We start from the raw sequence: 14,877 nt of genomic DNA, 5'->3' as shown, positions 1-14,877 counted from the left end.
AAAGTTGAGCTATATGGTAGTCTCTGAGTTGATAAATGTGTTTGTACTGGGCTCAGGAAGTTGAGAGATATATGGTGGGACGTGTTTGTACTGGGCTCAGGAAGTTGAGAGATATATGGTGATTTTGTTGAAAAGAAAAGAGGGAAATGTGGGGAAAAGAAAGGTCAGCCTGTTACTGTGTTCTTATAGATAGAAGTAAGTTTAAGAGACTCCATTTGGCTCTGTATTTGAGATGCTGTTAATCGGTGACTCTACCCCCAATCTTGTCCTTGCTAGAGACATCGCTGTGGTAATTAAGGTTTAAAGGATTTTGGGCTGTAAGGAATGTGCTTTGTTAGGCAAATGCTTAAAGCCTGCTTGTGGTTGAAGGTCAGTACCATCCTCCTAAATCTCAGCAAAAGAAAAACATCTGTCTCTCGCCCGTCCCTGGGCAAATGGAACATCTCCGGGCATCTGTATGTCTTACTGCTGATTCACTCCCTCATCTTCTGAGCAACAAATACCGAGGGAACTCAGAGACCGGTGCCATCGTGGGTCCTCTGTAAGCACAGCACTGGTCCCCTGGGCCCCGCCTTTCTCTCTCTATACTTTGTCTCTGTGTCTTTATTTCTTTCACCCTCGGCCAAAACTCCTTTCTTCTTTAACTCGGTGTCTGAGGAGTTTTGTCTGCAGCTGGTCCTGCTACAATACCTTTTAGGAAGGCATGAGACGACATCAATCAACACATGCAAGATGAACTTTGGTTCGGTCTGGAAAGACAGGACAACTTGAAGCAGGGAGGAGGCTTCCTGGTCATAGGTAGAGAAGAAACAAATGATTGCATTCTTTTGAGTTTCTGATTAGCCTCTGATTAGCCTCTTCCATTTATGCTAGCCAATAACTAATGGGTGACTCTGAATAGAATGGGAGGCAGGTTTGCCCTAAGCAGTTCCCAGCTGGACTTTTCCCTTTAGCTTAGTGATCTGGGGGTCCCAAGATATTTTCCTTTCACATAATCTAGTTAGAACATAGGCCTATGTCCTGTTTTATAATTTGGTATCTTATTGCCACAAAGAGTCTATTCTGTCAGCCTTATGATCTCTATTTTAACATTAATGCTGGTCAGTTGTGTCTAAACCATAAAAGAGAGGGGTATAACGAGATGTGGTTGACCTCCCATCTTGTCATGGCCAGGAACTCAGTTTAAGGTTTTTCTGGGGTCCCTTTGGCCAAGAGAGGTTTATTTCAGTCGGTGGGGGGCTTAGGATTTTATTTTTAGTTGACAAGGCTTTTCTTTGGGAAGAACAGTATATCTAGTGGGATTATATTCAATTCCACAGAGCAAACCCTGAACTTAAGTAAGGGGGTTGCTTTTCTCAGGTAGTAAGACATCTGGAGCTAGACACAGGGTGGGTGTGGCTCCACCTTTATTGTGGGCTGCCCCAGAGTCTAAGACTACTGCTCCGCCTCCTGCCTCAGGGTAACCTCACAGCAATCTCAAAGCAGGAAGGAAACAGGAGGCTGAGAAAAGGGGTGGTACCTGCAACAAGAAAGCAAAAACCTTCCCAGGACTTGCCAGCTGACTTCCTCCTATAGCTCAATGGCCAGAATTGTGTCATGTGACCATTTCCTCCTACATCTCATTGGCCAGAACCATGTCATGTGATCACCCCTGCGATGACCTCTGCAAAGGTGGGCATCTTAGCTTGGCACATTGCCTCCCTGAACAAAATCTAGGTTCTCTTAGAAGTCAAGAAGGCAAGAATGGATTTGAGGAGGCAGTTAGCAGTGTCCCCTAAAGAACTGACTGATCAGGGATGTTGGGATAGGAGAAGCTGCCTTGGAAGTACTACTGGACTCTGGATTTCTAGGAAAAAATGTATCCACTGTTGATGCATTTTGCTACAAGGAGGCAGGGAAAGATAGTCTTTGTTCCAAGAAGCTCTGGGCTTAGCTCAGTTCTATTACTGTCCCTTAATGGCAGGGATACATTCTGAGAAATGCGTCTATAGGCAATTTCATTTTGTGAACATGGAGTGTACTTACACAAACTTAGATGGTATAGCCTACTACACACCTAAGTTGTACGGTATAGCCTATTGCTCCTTGTACAGCCTGTGACTGTACTGAATACTGTAGACAACTGTACTGAATACTGCAAACAACGGTGAGAATTTATATCTCAACATAGAAAAGGCACAGTAAAAATACAATATAAAAGATAAAAATGCTATACCCGTATAGATCATCTACTATGAACGGAGCTTGCAGGGCTGGAAGCTGCTGTGGGTGAGTGCATGAAAAAGCCTAGGATATTACTGTCCACTACCGCAGACTTTATAAACGCTACATTTAGGCTACACTAAATTTATTTTTTAAGTTCTTTCTTCAATAATAAGTGAATCTTGGCTTACTGTAACTTTTTTACTTTGTAAACTTCACATTTTTAAAAACTTTTTGACTCTTTTGTAATAATAACACCTTAAAACACAAATACATTGCAGCTGTACAAAAATATTTTCTTCTATTCTTATTCTATAAGCTTATTTTTCCCATTTTGAAAATGTATTTATTTACCTTTTAAACTTTTTTTCTTAAAAACGAAGATGCAGGCCTACACAGGGTCAGGATCATCAAGATAGCACTAGGTGATAGGAATTTCTCAGCTCCATTCTAACCTTGTGAGGCCACTGTTGTAGATGTGGTCCGTTGTTAACCAGAACGTCACTACAGCACATGACTTTATTACAGAAGAAGGAAAGAATGGACAGTGGGGAGCAACCAAGGTCTCTGTCTGCCACAGTTCCTCCACCAGCCCCTGAGACAGAGTTCCCCTCAGGAGGAGTCTAGTGTGCAGACCCAAGTACACATCATCTCCAGACAGAGGGACTTCAGGGTAGTTGTTGACATGGGCTTAGGAAATGGTGGGAGAGTGGCAGGCACTTGGGGATGTTGAAAGTATTTGAAGATAAATCCAGCCTCCCAGATCTGCCTGGAGAGAGGCATTGACAGGGCAGCCTGGCTGCTCAGAGCTACCTTATCCCAGCCTTGTCACTAGCAAGATATCTCTCCTTTCCAGGTCTCATTTTCTTCTTCTTTTTTTTTCTTTTTTTGAGACAGAATCTCACTCTTGTCACCCAGACTGGAGTGCAGTGGTGCGATCTCGGCTCACTGCAACCTCTGCCTCCCGGGTTCAAGCGATTCTCTTGCCTCAGCCTCCTGAGTAGCTGGAATTACAAGCACCCACCGCCATGCCTGGCTAATTTTTGTATTTTTAGTAGAGACTGGGTTTTACCACGTTGGCCAGGCTGGCCTTGAACTTCTGACCTCAGGCAATCCACCCACCTCAGCCTCCCAAAGTGCTGGGATTACAGGTGTGAGTCACCGCGCCCAGCTCTCATTTTCCTCTTCTATAAAGGAGAGTAATAACCCTACCTTGTAGGGTTGGTGTGAGGCTCGTTTGAAGTGTTGTATGTCCAGCTCCTGTTCTATACTATCCACTCCATAGACGATGGTTATTTTTGTTATGAGTATGATTTGGCCCCCATGCCCTCTGCTCTAACTCAACTGCCATCTTCTCCCTGTCAGGTATACTGACCCACTTGCCATTCCCTTATTAGAACATGCACTCTCTGCCTGGCTTTCCACTTCTCACTTTGCACACGGTGGAATCTTGGGGGAAGCACCTCACATCCTGGTGAACCTGGTAGTCCCCTGTGATTCAGTTGGCCTCTGCACTTCTCCAGGAAATTCTCTCTGCCACTCCAGGCTGGGTGAAGCTGCTCCTCAGTTTCCCTAGCAACCCACAATTATATCAGGGTTCTTATTGCACCCTTAGGCAATTACTGAGTTCCTTCCAACGCTAGTCCAGACTCTCAGTGTATAAACCACCCTTGACATAATTAATTCCATCTTAGAAAAACCCTCCATTTTATATTTCATAGGCACTTTGCTAACAAGGATAAGATGTTTTGCTTAATGAACAGGTTTTAAAAAAGAACACAAACAAGCACACTCATCCACTATCAGTTCTCACCAGAGGACCCTCTGACTGTAAAAGAGCCAAGCCTTCAGCTTGTCTGTCTTCACTAACACCGTCTTGCAGTCAGTCGTGATAAGAACTCGAAAGCTCTGCCACATCAAAGACTCTTCCTTGCAAGACCACCAGGCCCAGACCAGGACTCCCTTTGTCTTCTTCGCTCCCTTCGGACTGGTTCATTAACCCTTTCACCTATCTCTTTTTTCTCTTGATGTTAAATATTACTTTGTTTGTCGTGGCATGTTTAATCTACAACATTCATATAGTGATTAAGTATACTAGTATGTATGGTTTGTAATATTTACTGACTTACGGAGTGCCTTGAACCTATGTGCTCTGACTACAGAGTGAACAGGAAGGACTAAGGAGAATTGCCTCCTTGGGAACTCCATCTAGCTTCTGGATTTTGTGATTGAAATAGCATTTAAAAAAAAAAAAAAAAAAAAGACTGACATTATGGAGAGATATAAACGTGTATGGACCTGGTCATCTCTAATCTCGAACTGCTATGACACTCAGAGAGGTTGAGAGGCCCAGAACACTCCCCTTGTTCAAGGCTCTGCATGAAGAGAAGGAAGAAATTATGCAATATTTTATTTATTTATTTTTTCAGTTGAAGTCTCTCTCTGTTGCCCGGGCTGGAGTGCAATGGCGTGATCTTGGTTCACTGCAACCTCTGCCTCCTTTGTTCAAGCCATTCTCCTGCCTCAGCCTCACAAGTAGCTGGGACTATAGGCATGTGCCATCATGCCTGGCTAATTTTTGTATTTTTAGTAGAGATGGGGTTTCACTATGTTGGCCAGGCTGGTCTCGAACTCTTGACCTCAAGTGATCCACTCACCTCAGTCTCCCAAAGTGCTGGGATTACAGGCTTGAGCCACTGAGCCAGCCTAATTGTTCGATATTTTAAATGTTTAAATGACCAACAGGTCATAGGTGCTCAACAAATATTTGTTGAATGACAACAAATTAGCACTGTTGACACGAAAAGGGCAATGCAATATATGTGCTATTTAATATTTGCAGATTTTTATTTAAAAATCTGAATTCACAGTACACTGCAGGTGGTTGCTTAGACACATACAAGTTTCAAGTTCTGTCACCCTGTGTATACTTTTTTTTTTTTTTTGAGACGGAGTCTCGCTCTTGCTGCCCAGGCTGGAGTGCAGTGGTGCGGTCTTAGCTCACCTCAACCTCTGCCTCCCGGGTTCAAGCGATTCTTATGCCCCAGGCTCCCGAATAGCTGGGATTACAGGTGCGTGCCACCACGCCCGGCTGATTAGTGTATTTTTAGTAGAGATGGGGACCAACGTGGACCATGTTGGCCAGGCTGGTCTCGAACTCCTGACCTCAAGTGATCCGCCCACCTTGGCCTTCCAAAGTGCTAGGATTACAGGCATGAGCCACCACCTGGCCACCCTGTGTATCTGGAGACAGCTGCCAAGTCTAAATTTGCAGAGGTAAGGGAAGGAGAAGCCTTGACCCAGTGGCCCCCGCTCGCCCTGCCTGCTGGGGAGATGGGGAGCTCCTAGGACAGGGGCTGGGTCCTCAAGACGTGGCACGAGGAAGGGGGTCGCATTAAGCCCCCAGCGGCTCCCGCACTGCGCACCCCTGGGGCGTCCCTCTGCCAGCCTCAACCCAGCCCCCTCCTAGCCGACGGGCGGTGGCAGTCTCCGTGATATCTTTCCGTCCCGCCGGCAGGCGGCGCCCTCCGGCCCTTGTTTCGTCGGGCCCGGACGGGGCGTGCGCGCTCAAAGGTTGCCCGGCTCTGTCGCCCGCATTTCCTGGCCTGAAGCCCGCTGAGCCACAGCGGGGTCGCCGCGGGGTCCCGGGGCCGTGCTCCCCCGCCCCTCCCAGGAGCGCGCGGGGTGGGGCGGAACCAGGCCGGCACGCTGGGCCCTCGCCCTTCCCTCGGGCAGTCACCTGGGCACGGGCGCCGCAGGTGCCGGGCCCTCAACCTTGCGGAGCCGACAGCCGTCGATCCTCGGGTGAGTGCGGGCGCGGGTGGAAGGCGCCCGGCGCTCTCGCCACCAGCGTCCCAGCCGCGGGGCGGCCAACTGTCCCCGCGCCGCTCCCCGGCCTTCCTGGCCGGGCGCTCAGCGCGTCTGGGAGGGGAAGGAATTTCCTTTGCAGGAACTCAGGGGTTGGGGGTTCTCCGCTACTTAAGAGATCCAGGAGGAGTGGGGCGCGGACGCCCGAGCCTCCCACCTTCGGGATGGGAGTTACAGAGGAGCCTTAGCAACTGAGGTCCGTCGTGGGTTTGAGGGCATGGGGTCCGGGGAATGGGCGTGTCCCGCCCCAGAGACTCGCCACCCTCTCTCCAGGGAGATGCTTTTTAAGCATGACAAACCCAGCAAGGTTACAGAAGTGGGTGTATGCAACTCTTCGCTCTTTCCTGGCGCCCAGAGATGAATAGTCACAAACACACACACACGCGCGCGCGCGAATTCATTGGGGCCGACTTTGCGTCCCCTCCCCTGGCCTCGGGCGTTGGGGACTGCGCCCCCGCCGGCCAATGGGATTAAGCCCCAGGGCCTTGCCCGGCTGTTTTGTTTTTCGAAGCCGTTGCGTCCCGGTGGGTTCGTGGATGAGCATCCTGGCTGGCTCAAAATTTCCTCTAGATTACCTGCGTCCACCCCCAAGAACCCAGCGGCTGAAACTCCTTTTCTCATCTGCGCAGGTGGCCTCGAGGTGGTGGCAGGGCCGCCCCCTGCAGTCCGGAGGCGAACGCACTTACCCGACCTCCGGAGGCAGGTTCGCCTGGGAGGAACCGCTCCGGCTTCGTCCTACACTTGCGCAAATGTCTCCGGTAAGGGAAAGTGTTGCTTAAATCCCAGAGATAACCCCCGTCGAGAAGCATCACAAGACATATGAACGAGTGTTTAGCTCTCAGTATTGTTATTGCTTCGAGTGAAATGGTTTCGTGTGTACTTTGTGCATTTGTATATAAATATAAACATATGTATACATTTGACAAACTCTAAGACCGGCACTTACTTGTGATATCTCCAGAACAGAGTTACTATAGTTATTTGGAAATTGTCAGTGGGAATCAGCCTGGCTGGTATGAGAATTACAGGGAGGAGGACCTGTGTGCAATTTCAAAACGATTTGAGATGTTCAGTGGCAATACAAGGTGTGGACGTTGGTTAGATCCTGATTTGATGAATGTTTTTTAAAATGGAGATGATGGCCGAGTGCGGTGGCTCACACCTGTAATCCCAGCACTTTGGGAGGCGAGGTGGGTGGATCATCTGAGGGCAGGAGTTCGAGACCAGCCTGGCCAACATGGTGAACCCCTTCTCTACTAAAAATACAAAAATTAGCAGGGTGTGGTGGCACGCGCCTGTAATCCCAGCTACTCGGGAAGGCTGAGGTAGGAGAATCGCTTCAACGCCGAAGGCAGAGATTGCAGTAAGCCGAGATCATGCCACTGCATTCCAGCGTGGGAGGCAGAGCGAGACTCCGTCTCAAAATAAATAAATAAATAAATAAATAAATAAATAAATAAATAAATAAATAAGGAGACGATGAAGGAAATTTCTACTGATTATTTGATAGTAGCAAGGAAATTATAATAGTTCTGTTTAGTTACTTTTGGTAATGGTATCATGACTAAGGTTTTAAAAATCCCTGTAGACACAGACTGAAGTTGAAACACAGCTTTAGGATTTGCTTCAGAATTATTCAGTTTTAGATGCTAGCAGAGAAGTGAGGGGAGCAAGATGAGAGGAGATTGTTCATGGATTGTTAATAGTTGAAGCTGGAGAGAACACATGGACACAGGGAGGGGAACATCACGCACGGGGCGGGGGGTGCTGTCGGAGGATGGGGGCAAAGGAGAGGGAGAGCATTAGGACAAAATACCTAATGCATGTAGGGCTTAAAACCTAGATGACGGGTTGATAGGTGCAGCAAACCCCCATGGCACATGTATACATGTATACCTATTAACAAACCTGCACGTTCAGCACATGTATCCCAGAACTTAAAGTAAAACAGAAATAAAAATAGTTGAAGCTGGATGATGGTTATGGAAGTCCGTACACTATTGTTTCAGTATTTGTGTGTGTTTGGCATTTTCCTTTAAACAGAACACCACCACCTGTGGAGCTTTTTTGCATAAGGTAGGTTTGGCACTGCAGCTGAGTTTAGATGCGAGGTCTTCCACAGTCCCTCGTTTTTTGTAAATTGGGTGTCAAGGCTGCTTCTCCAGACTCGGTCATCAAAATTTTTTTTCTCCCTACGGGAGGTGCTGATTTATTTTGCTCAGAAGGCAGAGGGTGTTTGCTGAGTGTGACAAAGCTGAGCGGATCAAGTTGATGCAGGTGGAGGCTAGGTCAGCTTTTTTTATACAAAGGGCATTAGCAAGCCTGGGGGTTGATCGCCTCCAGTCGGGCGGATTGTATAAAGTGTGTTAGCAGTTTTGCCTAATTGCCCAAATCCCTTCCAAGTTATGCTCATCAAAAAACAGAGTTCAGAGTAGTGAACACACATGTCTGTATACACTTAGGATTTATATACACTTTTGGAAGCACTGTATGCATCAATAAAAAGTGTACATGATGAAAACAAAGCACAAAATGAGTGGAGGGCTGCTTGTTGCTGTGTTGTGTTGCCTGTTTCATCGTTACCTTGTTTGCTTTAGGGATCATGACATGTAAATATTTAGCAAAGCACTGACTCCTAAAAGTTCTGCATGGCATTTAACACATTTTTTTTCAAGAACCATGCTTGTAGGAGGGTAAGGAAGGAGTAATAGCTATATCTTCATCAGGCTTGCTCTAAATTTTTTTCCTCCAGATTTAGCCTATAATTCCTACTCATTCTGTCATGCTTGGTCAGTAATTTGGAAAAGTGGTGATTCTGAGAGGGAGCTGTTGAAGTTAATAGAGGGAGGAAGAAGAGGTATATTCCCGAAAGGCAAATCCACATTTTTTAGTAGCTTCAGTATAACTGAATGTAATGCCTTTGGATTTAAGGATAAAACAAGTCAAAGAGATGAGATCTGGGACAGTTAAAAGTTGAAGTGTTCAGCGAATCTCCTCAGCCTAGACCTTGCTCGTGTAGATTCACTAATCTAAAGGATGTAAAGATGTTTTAAGATTCAGTTGAGGAATGCTGAAGCATATCATAATTTCACTGCTGTGATGGGAAAATAATGAGACAACCAACAAAATTCCCCTTATATTAGGGGGAAATACCACAGTGAATTAATCATGGTACTTAAATGAAGTGAAATTGTTTGGTTTGTGGCTCTGTTTTCTTGGTATGAATGAAAGAAGTGTACAACTGTCAAACGTAACTTTATTTTATACCTCAGTTTCCTCTCTAGTTCCCTAAAAGAGCATGGAAAGAGAAAAGAAACTTGCCAGGCCCTTTAGTGCCCAAACTAATGTTTACTCTCCTCTGTAGGAGGGTGGTAGATTTGGACTCTGGAGAGTTGATTGCTAATAGCTATTTTAAGGACTTACCACAAATGTGACACGATTTCGCCCTGATTCGCATTATTAAGGATATAAACGCATTAGAAAAGCAAATTGCTCCCCTGTTGGGCTAGAAATGATAGGAAAGGGTGTTGGCAATCTAGTCAACGGTATTCTTCTAGATTCATAAACACTTAGCTTTCATATACAGCACCTCATCCCATCCTGTGAGGCGGAGCAATGGTGATAGAGGGTAATTTTGGTTTTTAACAGATGGGAACATTGAAATATAAGGAAGTCAGCCTGGGCAACATAGTGAGACCTTTACTCCACAAAAAATAAAAATAAATAAATAAAAATTAGCCAGGTATGGTGGTACACGCCTGTAGTCCCAGTTACTCAGGAGGCTGAGGTGGGAGGATTGCGTGAGCCTGGGAGGTCGAGGCTGCAGTGAGCCGTGATCACACCACTGTACTCCAGCCTGGGTGACAGAGCAAGATATTGCCTCAAAAAAGAAATCTAAAGAAGATTGCTTTAAATCACTTCTTTAGGGAGGCAGGGAAGGAAATTTAACATTGATCAAGAGTTCATTGGCTAAAAAAAGAGTTCATTGGCTGGGTGTAGTGGCTCACACCTGTAATCCCAGCTCTTTGGGAGGCTGAGGGGAGGAAGGTTTGCTTGAGGCCAAGAGTTCAAGACCAGCCTGGGCAACATAGTGAGACCCCCCCTATCTCTACAAAAATAATAATAATAATAAAATTGGCCAGTGTGGTGGCTGAGGTGGGGAGGATGGCTTGAGCCTAGCAGTTCCAGGCTGTAGTAAGCTATGTTTGCACCATTGCACACCAGCCTGGACAACAGGGCAAGACTCTGTCTCTTAAAAAAAAAAAAAAAAAAAAAAGAATTCATGGTAGTCTTCACACACGTTTTTGTTTTTTGTTTTGTTTTGAGACAGAGTTTTTGCTCTGTTGCCCAGGCTGGAGTGCAATTGTGCAATTTTGGTTCACCACAACCTCCGCCTCCTGGGTTCAAGCAATTCTCCTGCATCAGCCTCCTGGGTAGCTGGGATTACAGGTGCCAGCCACCATGCCTGGCTAATTTTTGTATAGTTAGTAGAGACGAGGTTTCACCATGTTGGCCAGGCTAGTCTGGAAGTCTTGACCTCAGGTGATCCACCCACCTCAGTCTCCCAAAGTGCTGGGATTACAGGTATGAGCCACCATGCCCGGCCCACATGTTTTTAATTCTGACAAATGTCTCTAGGTTGGGTATTATCAGTCCATTTTGCAAATGGAAGTTGAGGCTAGAGGTTAATAGTTTTTGCCTGAGGTCTTGTAGCTAGTAAAAGTAGAGCTAAGATGCAAACTCAGCTCCTTCAGATTTGACAGTCTGCATTATTTCTGGCAGTTTCACACTACCTTTAGCAGGAAGCAGAGCAACATGCCCAAGAATTGGGTAGTCTAGGCAAACTGTCTTCTTACCACACCCTACTGTCCTGGTGACAGGCGGGGGTCATGGGTCACATCTGACCAACAGATGTTCTGTCGGGCCAGCATAGAGCTTAAAAAAAAAACACTGAGTCAGTGTTGGAAATTGGGAAATTTCAAACATTCTGCCCTAACGATTCCCAAAGGCAATACTAGAGCAGCTGCCTCTTTAAGGAAGTGTAGTACATACCAGTCCCTTCAGCCTCCAGCAATCCCTAAAGTAGTCCCCAGCCCTGAGATTGCACTTTTTTTTTTTATGGTAAGAAATCTTTCTATGTGTGTGTTTCTACCCCAAATGGAATAACAAAATATAGGTTGAGAGGCTCTTGTTGTAAGAAAAATGGGAAAGACACTTTGGGAGGCCGAGGTGTGGGAATCACCTGAGGTCAGGAGTTCGAGACCAGCCTGACCAACATGGAGAAACCCCATCTCTACGAAAAATACAAAATTAGCCTGGCATGGTGGCGTATGCCACTTGGGAGGCTGAGGCTGGAGAATCACTTGAACTCAGGGAGCAGAGGTTGCAGTGAGCCGAGATTGCGCCATTGCACTCCAGCCTGGGGAACAAAAGCGAAACTCCATCTCAAAAAAAGAAAGAAAAGAAAAGAAAAATGGGAAAGATCATATTCCTTTGAGGAAATGAGAGTCTTGTGTTTCGTCCCAGTGCTTCTCTGTCAGACGAATACAAGTTGTGTTGTCATTTTTCTCTCATGCTATTTTTCTCACTTACAAGGAACTTGTTTGCTACCCCCTGCAGTTTGACAAGAATGGAGTAGGTGTGGGCAGGCCTCAGTAGGGAAAAGGAATGGCTCCAAACTCCCACACCACTGGGTCTTTGTGAGTAGGCAGGTGGGTCTTGTACACCTTGGGGGTTCCCCAGGGTGTCCTGCCGGGATGGGGCACAAAAAAGCCGTTAACCCTTCCCCTTTAAACAGCCTGACTCTGGGACCCGTGTGGATCCTGAGGTTGTGTGTCAGCTCTCTGTAGCTGCTTTGAACTGGACCCCAGCCACTCTGAGGGGTTCCTAGGACTTGCAAAGGGCCTCTCTCCCCCATCCTTCTCTGCCCACCACTCTCCTGCTGATGACAAGTCCACTTCTACACGCTGCTTAGGCACAGCACCCCCAGAAAGCTCTATAGGGATGAGGAGCTGAGGCGCCTGCATAGGGCAGCCTTCAAGGGGTTTCTGTGGCGGAAGTCCAAGGGTGGCTTAATTTCCTTGCCATCAAACTTTCCGTTAAGGGTCATGGGGCAAACATTCTCGCCTCTGTGAATAGCTGGAGTTTCATGACCGTTGAAGTTTCTCTTTAAATCTTTGTTTCCTTCCCCTGAGTTCTGCATTTTCTTCCCCTGTGTGTGTGCTGTGGAGGAGAATGAAAAGAGGAAATGGCACAAAAGTGAACCTTGTTGGGTGGCTTTGAGGAAATCTGGGGTGCTGTTGTGGGCCTTTGTCACTCGAGTTGTCAGTCTAGGTGTGTGTGTAAACGGACATGGAATAAACAAAGGCTCCAAGTGGAACAACTTGTTTTGGCCAAAAGAAGTGAGTTCAGACCGGGCGTGGTGGCTCATACCTGTAATCTCAGCACTTTGGGAGGCTGAGGTGGGTGGATCATGAGGTCAGGAAATGGAGACCATCCTGGCTAACACGGTGAAACCCTGTCTCTACTAAAAATACCAAAAAAAAAAAAAATTAGCCAGGGGTGGTGGCACTCACCTGTAGTCCCAGCTACTTGGGAGGCTGAAGCAGGAGAATCGCTTGAACGGGGAGGCGGAGGTTTCAGTGAGCCGAGATCATGCCACTGCACTCCAGCCTGGGTGACAGAGTAAGATTCTGTCTCAAAAAAAAAAAAAAAAAAAAAAAGAGAGAGAGAGAAAGAAAAAAGTGAGTTCAGAGGCCCACACGTTTTATGAATGCCCAACCAGCTGCTTGAGGGGATCCTTTCTGGATAACTCTGGAATCAGGTTTGTGGGTGTGTGTTCCCTCAGGTGATGATGAATCCCCGTGTCAAGGAAGAGTGGGGTAATTGGTTATTAGCCAGAGCCAACAGGGAGAGGCCGGGCAGTTTGAGTATGGACTCAGCCAGATCCCTGGGTTTCATTTCTGGTTCTTCCACCACCTGTGTGACCTCATTTTTTAAAACCTCTTTGTCCCTCAGTTTCCCCTGTGTAAGCTAGGCGTAATAACAGTACCTGTGTCCTAGGGCTGCGAGGATTCACTGGCATGTCAAGTGCTTGTAGCAGTGCCTGGCATGGAGCAGCATGGACTGTGAGTTAGCTATTATTGTTGTTGTTGTTAGAGCCCTGCTTCCTTTACTTTCAGTTTTACTGGGGAGAATTTCCCCCACATAATGTTAGAAGAAAGACCACAGGGAAGAAATGCATCTGAGCTCTGACCTCTGTTCGTGGAGTGAGCCATGGGCTGCACATCTGGGTTGCCACGTGGCCGTAGGGAAATGTTCTCCATGACAAATGCTAACAGGGTATTTGGTGCAGCAGCAGCTTTGGGATTGATGAGAACTGGGCCACAACTTGTGACTTTGAACCAAGGCTTTGGCTTTGTTGTTCGGGGATTAAAATCTTTTTTAATCTGTGACTGACTGTGGAAAGGAGTTGGAATCCCCTAGCATTCGCGTGGATACAAACTCCACCCCCTTACAAGAGAGCGGACTAGTGTTAGCTGCGACACAGGAGTCCCAGCCTCAGCTGTGCCACCGCCTGGCAGGGGTTTAAGGCTAGGTCTTCTGGGCAGCCAGTGCCTCTTCTGTCACCTGGGAATAAGCATATCTAATGGGAATGTTGTGAGGGGCTAACAACATTTTATGAAATCTTGACAGAGACACAGTGAAGTACAATGCCTGACTTGCACCTTAGTAGTAAAATCATAGAACAGATACATTGAGAGGCTTACTCTTTAACTTGGAAAAGTAATATAGATGCTGTTAACTACTGTTTATTTAAAATTTTGTAGTTCTTATCTGGTTTGATCTTTAAACTAGCAATGCAGGTTTCTGTTTGTTTACATTTGTTTCTGTTGCCTTTTGGCTGCCTGTCAGGAGAGGTACAGAAGTGAACCCAGGTTCAGGCCAGAAATGAGAACATGGAATGGCCTTCATTTTACTTTATCAGAGAGGTAACATGAGTTCTGATTCTTTATGCCCGTAAGTAATTCTGAGGAGGGAGCACTTTAGAGATTGATAGCTAAGGTGTTCTTGGGAAGCTGAAAGCATCCATGGTGTCCAGGGAAGCTGAATGGAGGGCCAGTGATTCCCCTCCAAGCAGCAGGGCAGAGGTCTCCCCTGTTGATAGCCCTTGCCCAGTCTCCTCCAGCAGGGACAGGTGGGAAGAAGAGAGGCAGTAGGCTTTGGATTCTCCCTCCTGCCCCAGGTGCAGACCAAAGCTTCAGAGTCCATTCTGCCTGCACCTAACCCTTCGTCCTTCTCCCGCGCTCCAGCCAGGTGTTCCGGTGAGAAGTCTATACCCACCACACCCTCACCGCATCCTCAGTGGATGGGCCCTAGGCCTGCACTCTCCTGCTCAACACCTGCGAGGTTTTCTCTTCTTCCCATGGCCTCTGGGGCTTTCCATTGCTGCCCTTGCCTCCTGATCCTGCCTGCCTTCAACTTTACTGTATTCTGAAAGGTTTAAAGGGAGGAGTCTTTTATGACCCGCAATCCAAGGATCTGAAGGCATTGATATTTGGGTATATTTCCTTTCTATTTTGTTTTACTTTGGTTTTTTTATACATTTAAAAAATTTTAACATTTTATAAACAATTCATTTTATGTTAGAATTTTAACATAGTTGCCATACTATGATTACAATTTATCATTATGACGATATCAAAAAGACACCTGCATGCATATGTTTATCATAGCACAATTCACAATTGCAAAGATATGGAATCAACCTAAGTGTCCATCAACCAATGAGTGGATAAAGAAAATGTG

General features: G+C 46.5%; 1 protein-coding gene across 2 annotated transcripts in view; it reads left to right on the top strand.

Annotated features, from left to right (window-relative positions):
• Window positions 1–5,725: 5,725 nt before the first annotated feature.
• The window catches only part of GPR160 (G protein-coupled receptor 160), a 44,383-nt gene continuing 35,231 nt past the window's right edge, over window positions 5,726–14,877 (top strand). Inside the window, exons 1-2 of one of the 2 annotated variants that reach the window (XM_023213475.3) lie at window positions 5,726–6,006; window positions 6,699–6,827. The gene's annotated coding sequence lies outside the window, so the exon portion shown is untranslated. The remainder of the gene's footprint in view (window positions 6,007–6,698; window positions 6,828–14,877) is intronic. The other variant, XR_004228857.1, reaches the window with a different exon arrangement.

This window comes from Piliocolobus tephrosceles, chromosome 2 (assembly GCF_002776525.5).
Source record: "Piliocolobus tephrosceles isolate RC106 chromosome 2, ASM277652v3, whole genome shotgun sequence".
In the NCBI taxonomy this organism is placed as follows: Eukaryota; Metazoa; Chordata; class Mammalia; order Primates; family Cercopithecidae; genus Piliocolobus; species Piliocolobus tephrosceles.
This window is presented reverse-complemented; position numbering and strand designations above follow the sequence as displayed.